This window comes from Empidonax traillii, unplaced genomic scaffold (genome assembly GCF_003031625.1).
Source record: "Empidonax traillii isolate 1590-97213 ecotype Southwest subspecies unplaced genomic scaffold, ASM303162v1 scaffold1120:size179792, whole genome shotgun sequence".
NCBI lineage: Eukaryota > Metazoa > Chordata > Aves > Passeriformes > Tyrannidae > Empidonax > Empidonax traillii.
The window spans coordinates 167,153-176,074 of NW_020956313.1; the positions used below are offsets into that span (position 1 = coordinate 167,153).

The 8,922-nt window shown below is 42.0% G+C and overlaps 1 long non-coding RNA gene across 1 annotated transcript; it reads right to left on the reverse strand.

The window, feature by feature from the left end:
- Positions 1-1,379: 1,379 nt before the first annotated feature.
- On the reverse strand, positions 1,380-7,134 carry LOC114068743. The gene is made up of 3 exons (XR_003573659.1): positions 7,031-7,134; positions 3,479-3,553; positions 1,380-1,436 (listed from the first exon to the last, which is right to left on the reverse strand). It is a non-coding gene; the product is annotated as an uncharacterized LOC114068743 (long non-coding RNA).
- Positions 7,135-8,922: the final 1,788 nt, after the last annotated feature.

Here is an 8,922-nt window from a genome sequence, read left to right on the forward strand (position 1 = left end):
CAGCCCTTTGGGGCCTTCGTTTCATTTCACTGACACCTAAATCCAACTAAACAAGCTCCCAGGCAGAATTGTAATTGCTTGAAATCTAGTTAATATTAAAGTTCTGGTCCAAGGTAGAGTTGTAACTGCCTGAAATCTAATTAATATTAAAGTTTTAGTCCACTGACTTGCCCTAATGTCGAGATCTTTGGCGGCATCATTCCACTCTTCTTTACAGAGATGCATCGATGTTACAAAGTACAACTCTTTCTTACATAGATTAAGGAGGTTATAGAAAACCAGGTGGCACAGCAAGGCAAAGAATGAAAATTCATCAGGAAAGCAGAAAATCTGCTGACTGTGCTTTAAAAGGGTATCAAGAATATCAGAAATGATCACTGAAATCAGGTAGAGAATTCTGGTTTTTAGTGGCATGACATCAGTTACAAATATCTACAAATTTTTAATATGTAGGATTTCAGACACCAACCTAACGCTTGTTGGATTACTACTGCAGCCAACTGGTCTCCTAAAATCAAACCTCTCTTGGAAATCTGTGCTGATTTCTTACATACACACCCCCCTTTTGTATACACAGTATTTTGCATTATTGTTTGTGAAAGGGAACACATACATGCATGTATTTACATATATACTTGCACATACATATCTTCATATATTTATATTTATACATCTATATTTATGTCTTAATATTCTTAAAATTTGCATATGTTCATGGGCACCCATGCATTTAATTATATTTTATATCTATACATACACTTGCACGTACATATGAAAATAAACATATGCACCATATATGGAGTAATCACAGCATGGATGGATATAAAAATCAGAACATATGTGCATATATTCTGATTCCATACAGTATTTATTCATTGAAAAAGTTCCTAATATGGGTAAAAAGAGAATAAAAAGGCTCTATTTGCATGTGTATATAACAGTTAACCACACTGTAAAGTAGACAAGGAAGCAGAATACATGATCTCTCTCAAAAGTGGGGACAGGTCTGATAAAAATTCCTCTCAATCCCTGCTATGAAATTGTCCTTGGAGTGTGATTTCCAGGTGCAAGAGGATACAGGACTGCTTTTTGATAAATTTCAGAGTAGAAAAAAACTCCCATCAAGAATGGAAAAACAGCCCCACGAGAAGAGAAAAGCAGAGAATAATTAAATAGGTCTTATATAAGTCTTTTTTTGCCCGAGTCCTGTATCCTCCACCTCCAAAGACGTCACGCATCCCTGTTGGAAAAACACCTCACTGGCTTCAGTGTAGGCAGTGGAGGAGCACCAAGCTCTTCAGCATCATTAGTGGTGGTAGAAAATAGGCACTTTTTTTAGCACTGTACTTACTGTCAAACACAAAGACACATGAACTTACCTGCTTGGTGCTTCTCTGCCCAGTGGGAAGCAAAGCTTTGGATTTCTCTGCTATTTTCTGTTAAAATGAAAAGGAAAAATAAAAAAAAAAGAGTTAAAATGGCTGAGAAAACAGTCCAAATATTTAGGGAAGGAGACAAATAAAGCTATTTCTTCTGCTTTTTAAAGAAAAGGACATAGAGAAAGCTCCTACAATTTAGAAAAAGAAAGGGAATATAACAGCACTGAAAAGCTCGGTCTTACAGGCATTAAAAGTCTTCAAAGCTTCCAGAATGACAAGGTTATCAAAACTGAATCAGCCATTTAAGGAATGACAGCCAGGACGTGGATAAGTAGCAATTTCCCACTCAGATTGGTTTCCTGACGCAACAGGGCATTCACAAACTGCACTGGTTAATTTTGGCACCTCTCTCTGAATTGATGACAGTTTTTTAAAATAAAAGAAATCAAACCTGGATGTGCAGTTCTGATGGATTGTACTCATGAGCATTAGGGAAAAAAGGGCATTAAAAAGTGTGTGTGTGTGTATATGGGGGTGGAGCTCTTTGCCCAAATCATTCCATCTTCTCATATAACAGAAAAAATAATTTCATTTAAAGACCCCACATTTAGTTTCTTGAAGAGGGCAGAGAAATAACTTAAAATGTGAGACAACACTAGAGATAACGCAATGCTATTACACAATACAAGTGTAATTTTATGTACATCTACTTGTTTATTTGTTTATTTTTAAGTCATAGGCAGCAAGTGTTGGGAAAATCCATCAGCACAGAGGTCTTTTAATAGAGATCCATTATTAAGTGCATATTGACACATTATTAAGTGCATGTTGCCAGCCAAATTTCATTACACCTGTACAAATACAACATATCCTTCCCATATGCTGCAGCCACGGGTCAAACTCACTAAAGTGAAATAAGAAAGCAGCCAGAGTTTGTCCAGATTAATCCAGATACATCTGCAAACTTGCTGATGCCGGGGAGAGGAGCGGTTTGAGGATGCTAAATTTAAGTCATTTACTACAGTGTTTAAAAGCAAAGCAAATCTGCTCATCAGCGGAGCCTCCCCAGGGTAAAGAGGGCGAGCAAGAAGCAAATGAAGGAGCTGGAGTTCAGGCTTTGTTTGTTTTATTAAACAGCTTGATCTTGGTGACAGATCCAAACCGCAAGACGTGCTCAGACGCTTCCTGGCAAAGCCATATAGCACAGCAGAGCCAGAAGGTGTGTGTGGGGGGGGCATATTTAAATTATCAAAGCTGCCTGCATGTTTTCTGGGAGCAGAAAAGGTGGAAAGGGCGTTGTGCAATCGCTTCGCACCAAAATAACATCAAGGCTAAGCCAGATGAAGCACTGAAGGTCCTACCAGACACACAGATGGCAAAACCACACTTTTCCTTCTTTTCAGCTGCTGCTGAATTGTTCTGCAGTCCCATGTGTGTGAATACCCCAAAGCAATGGTATATCCATCCGTGGTGGGCGCTGCTGAGGCACCTTCAGTCCTGGGTTCAGTTTTGGGCCCCTCATGACAAGAAGGACATTGAGGGGCTTGTCCAGAGAAGTGCAATGGAGCTGGGGAAGGGGCTGGAGCACAAGTCTGGTGAGGAGCAGCTGAGGGAGCCTGGAGAAAAGGACCCTCAGGGGGAAGACCTTTTTGCTTTCTACAACACCCTGAAAGGAGCTTGCAGTGAGGTGGGAATTGGTCTCTTTCCCCACATAACAAAATCAGAGGAAATGCTCTCCAGTTGTGCCAGGAGAGGTTTAGATTGGATATCAGGAAGCATTTTGTAAGTGAAAACATTTTAAAGCTTTGGAACAAGCTGCCCAGGGAAGTGGTTGAGACACCATCCCTGGAAGTATTCAATAAATGTGAGGATATGGCCCCTTAAGGTCATGGTTTAGGTGGGGCTGAGCTGATGGTTGGACTTGATGATCTGAAAAGTCTTTTCTGTAATTTCTTGACCGGCAAAGTAAGAAAAGAGGGTGGAAACCACATGTAACCAGCCCTGTGGAGGTGCTCCAGGCTCCCAGGAGTCATGCTCAGTCACACCTAACCCATTCCCTGACTCACAGATGGAAGAGTGGAAGCGAGAGGGACCCTCACCTTCTGCACAGCTCCGTATCTCTGGATGGCATCCGACAGCTGGTTCTTCAGCCTGTCCAGCTGGAGCCTCTCTTGCTGTTTTGGGAAAAGAAAAGGCTGGTTAGCAGGTCTGTGGAGATAAATCAAGTGGTAAAGTGTCTCTGAAACCCTGGAAAAATTGTCCTGAGGGGAGACATCAAATAAACAAGGTGGGCAGCACAGATAGCATCCTAAAAAATTTCACTGGGGATGCCAGGATGTAACAAAACTTTATTTTTAGGAAGTGAGCATGTGATTCTTTGGTCTTTCAGGCCAAAGCACTTAAAAATAATGCCACCTTGATATTCAATATAGCACTGGAGAAAATAACCCAAGGGATCTTCCTATAAAAATCCTTCTTCTGGATGATCATCACCTCATCTGATGGCAATGGGAGACTTACTGGAATTGAGAGGTCCATCAGCCACAATGTTCCTTCTGCCTGGCCTAGCACCTGATTGTCAGAAACCAGCTTGTCCTCATGTTTTCCAAAGAGCCCAGATGTCACCACCTTTCTATTTGGAGCTTGCTCCAGCAAGATTCCAATCTGTGTTTTAAACAGAAGTGTTCTTGGAAGGAAGAAGGTCCCAGTCAGCCCAACATAACTATCCAACATGAATTAAAATCTCTGCTCTCACATGGAATGGCCAAACCCAAATGGTGTCAGGCAATGGAAATTCTCCTGGAACTATTGTACCCCTTGGATTTCAGATTTTACATGGGCAGGAGCTCACGTATCCAGGTTTTTTCAGAGGGGAATGAACTGCCAGGAAGTGGGAAGTCACCTTAAATTACAAGTGGTAAACAAAGCCCAACATACACTAAAGCTACTGAGCAGAAATGTTCAGTTTACAGCCATTTCAGAATTCAGAATTGTTCAGTTTACAGCCATTTCAGCTGTTCCAGAAAACTGCCTCAGAATACAAAAGCACATTTTATAAAGGATGGGATAAACATCTTTGATTCTTAATGGCAGCATTTCCACACACAGAAGAATATCCCAGTCTTACAGTTCTTCATCTGAAGATTTAAAACCATATTTAGAGAAGGGCAAGTATCATTATTGCCATTCTACAGATAAGGATCCATAAACCTTATGTTTGTTACACATGCAAAACAAGATAAAACTGCCACCCTAGAGAGCTGATCTCATGCTCCAGCATCCAGCCTACCAAAAAAAAAAATGGAATTCCTGATAGGCCTATCTGTTTACATCCTTGGAGGTTATTTTGGAATGAAGCCCCTAAAATAGCCATGTGCTATTTTACATCAATCTCCTGCCTTGTATCCCACTGATCCACTTACAGCAGCATCTTTGCTCCCAAAATACTATCAATTTGCTCAGTTGGGCATCCTGACTCCAGTAGCTCCAGCAGCACTTGGAGCTTCATGGGAAGGCAGAGAAACTCCCACAGTGCACGTTGTTAGCAATGCACAAGTGGTGGAAAATAAGGAAGAAAGGGGAAAAAAATACATTTTTTCTTTTTGTCTGTGTGTGCATGCAAAGCAATCCACAGAAAGATGGATTGGTAAGGACTAATAAAGCTCTAAATTAATAGAAGGTTTTTCCTGCTGTGAGTAATTTTATGGGAGGAAAGTTTGCAGTCCTACCCAGATTCCCAAGAGGGACTTACTGACCAGCAGCCAATATCCACCAGAACTATTTATTCTATATAAGGGACGAGGGCCACAGGCTTTATATCAAAATTTGTAGGTTTAATTACTTAAACTGCACAGTGTTAGAAAAGAAGAGCTAAATAAAAAAATAAAATCTGTTAAATTAATTGACCAGGGAGCAAAAAAATTATTATGCAATGCAATAGAGAGCAGCAAGTTTATTTCTTATATTACTAAAATTGTTTGTGTATCTATTTCCTTCAGCTCTTAAATATTTTCTGTTTAATTTAGTAATTTTTCTCCCCATGACAGTATAAACTATTCTCCTGAGAGTCCCCAGTGGACATTGCCTGGGCTTCAAGGGCAAATAATGACATTCTTGTGCAGCACTTTAATTGGGTTTAATGTGACCTTGCCTGATTCTCCTTTTGACTCAATTTATGTCACGAAAAGGAGACAGGAGATCATCACAAAAAGAGCACAAAAAGAGCTCAGATGCCCATATTTCCGAGACAGCATCTTCTGTTTCATCAAGCTCAGATGGAATTATGTAAGAAAACAAAAGAAAAAAATAGTCCTTGTAGTCCATCACTAATCAGAGTAACATTTTAAAAACTATCCTGGTGTTAAGGCTGATGCCTGTGCAAGTTTGATGTCAATATATGGAAATAGTCATCCCAGGTTTCCCTACTCATCCTCTGGAGTGGACCATCACCCCTTCATTTTTTATTCAGGTGGGCTGGACTGCACAGGGTCCTCCACATGTTACAAAGGTAGCCTTTGGGGGGATTCAACCTTGAAATCCTTATCTCACCTGCCTGTTGGTAAGTGCCATAAATCCAGGCTGTAAAACCCACTTGGGACAGAGATGAGTGGTGTGTTTAGAGCAGTGTTATTGCCTGGTGGAAGGGCAGTGAGTCCAGAGCTGAAGTAACTCGGGGCTTTGGAAAAATGGCAGGAAGTGAGTGAGGATAAAACATCAGTTCAGGAATGTTCCTGACTCAGAAACCATATGGATGGTGGAAGCAAGGAGGTAACAGAAAATCAAGCAGAATTGTCCTTATTGTCATTTCAGCTGCTGAATCATCTTTTATGTGGGTCAAACTCCTCTGCTCTCACACCAGTTGGAGTTTGGTCCCACAGTATGTTTCTGTTCTTCCCCACAAATCAAACCACAGGTCAAATTCAGGAGGAATATCTGGAGTGTAAGGGTTGTGTAGGAAGGTCAGAAACCTTCTCTTTGTCCAGTCTTTGCACTGGAGACCAGAGGATGGGGATCATTCCCACCCTGTGACAATGCTGTTCGTAGGAGTTGAACCTCCTGATGACATCCCAGTCTGTCCATATAACAGAAGGATTTTGTGGGGCAAACTGCAACTCTTAAGTCCTGCTCTGATCTGGCCACACTCTGTTTTTATCTATCCCCAAACCTGCCTTTTTACCAGCACACAGCCTTGAGTGAATGTCACATCCAGATGTATTCCATGGCTTGGGCCTTTCCAGACACCTCAACACAATCCCAAACTCACCCGTCCCCAGAGCACAACTGAGTCTTTAGCCAGTGCCAGATTTATGTGGAGCCACCTGATTTCTGGGGTACTTTCACCCAAACTGAGTGGGACCCTGCGACAAACGTGAACTGGCCAAAGCTTTGTTGCTGAGTTCTCAGTTTCCAATTCCACATGATCCAGTTTTGGGAGAGGAACTGGTTTCTGCAGCTGTTTTCCTCTGGGTCATTTATAAGTGAAAACTACATTTACCATGTAACAGCAAAGGAAGTTATAACAAGGCATGGAGCTTAACAGCCTTAAAGCACCCACTACCACCTTTTTTTTTTTTTTTTTTAAATTATTTTTATTATTCCTCCTTCCATAAGACCCACCACCCTCCCCCAAAATCACCTGGATTGGCACATACCCTGGATGAGCCTCTGACAATCTCAGACAGCTGCTTGATGGCTTTGGTGCTGGTGGTGATGGTTTTATTAGTCTCCTGCTGGGTCGCATGCCTGCAGAAGGGAAGAGATGATGGGAATTGCAATTGAAATTAATCGCATAATGAGACACTTAGAGACATTTATCAACCTGCAGAGCAATTGAGACAACACAACACAACACACAGCACATGGAGGCACAGGAAGGCTACAAGAATCCTGAGCCTTGACAATGGAAAACAGAAGGAAATACAGGTAAGGAACTGCCCAAAATATTCTTCCTGTGGTCAGCACAGAGACAGTGGGTGTGGACCTGCAGACTCAGTGGGGGTGATAAAGTGAAAACGGGGTGGACAGGTAAGGAGACCACCACAGATGGTTGATATTGCAACTAAAACTGCCAAAAGGAGGGGTTTATAGCAAAAAGAGGCGGGACAGGGGAGTTGCCTGATGGTTGGCCCAGGAAAATGTTGTACTCAGAGGAGAATTTTGAGTCTGAGCAGGACAAATTTCCTTGCAGTGATCATCTATGTGATAATGGCAGAGTATTCCAGGAAAGCACTTTACCTTACTGCTTTACAGCACTGTAACAGGCAGGCAGGGAGCCAAACCAGTCCCCTTTCATGGTTTTCCCTCTCCTTTACACCCCAAATTCCGGCACCATTTTTTTCTTGTAAGCCCTTGTTGCTGGTGCCTTGCTCTTTGGGACCAAAAAAATAGGGGTAAGAGACATAAATGCTCCCCAAAGGTACCTATTTGCTCAAACTTTGTTGACATCAACAGGGCATTTTCAGCCTCTGAGCTTCCTCAGAAGCACTTCACATCTTTTTAGTTACAAAGGGGTGGTTTTCCATGAGGTTTCTTTCATAAACTCGAGAAATACTTGAAAAAAAAAATGGAGAAAAGGGTGGGTTTTTTCTCCTTTAGAGGAAATAGAGGAGCCACAGTTGTATTGAAAATACTCATTTGGCAGTGGTTTGGTTTGGGGGTTTTTTCAGGTTTGGTGGGATTTGGAGTGAATGAAATTTCTTTGACTTAAAAAATGTCAAGATGACTATTTGTGGCCCCTCTGTCCTCAAGACCCATGGCCTGTCCTGACTCTTCAGCTCCTTCCTGCTTCTCTGCCAGCACTGATGGACACCAGCTCTTTCAAGACTTATGTCAACTCTTTCAGCACCTCCTTTGAGGAGCAAGGCCAGTCCATAAAGCCTTTACCAAACACAACCCTGACTAAAATTCAATTGAGACCTCTCTTAAGGTCTCGGTACAAAGTTTGGCAGAATTTTTTTTTTTCCCACTTCAGTGCTTTTCTGCAAACAGCTGAGTTGGGAAAGCTGTCTGGGATATCAGGATCATAGGATGGCCTGGGTTGGAAGGGACCTTAAAGATCATCTTGTTCTGATCCCCCACCGTGGGCAGGGACAGATCAGGTTACTCTGAGCCTCTTCCAGCCTTGAACACTTCCAGGGATGGAGCATCCACAGCTTCTCTGGGCAAGCTGGTCCAAGGCATCACCACCCTCACAGTGAATAAAACTGGACTCCTTTGACACCACACAGGAGAGAGAAATAATCCCATATCAAGACAAAACTGGATCCAATGACTAGTTATTACCTCTGCGTAGTCAAATTAAGATACCATTTCTGTGCTCATTCATCAAAATGCATTTCATTTATTTATGATCCCAGGACTCACTGCAGCAGCTGAGCAACTACATCACTGTTAATTTGAGATGGAAGAGGTCATGTCTAGCACAGACAGGTATTCCACACTGTCTCTGCAAGAGAGGGAGCTGGGAATTGAATCCTGTCACACTGCTTACATTAAGGAGTGCACAGCCTGATCCTCCAACCTTTTCATCAAGTAAATCTTGCCA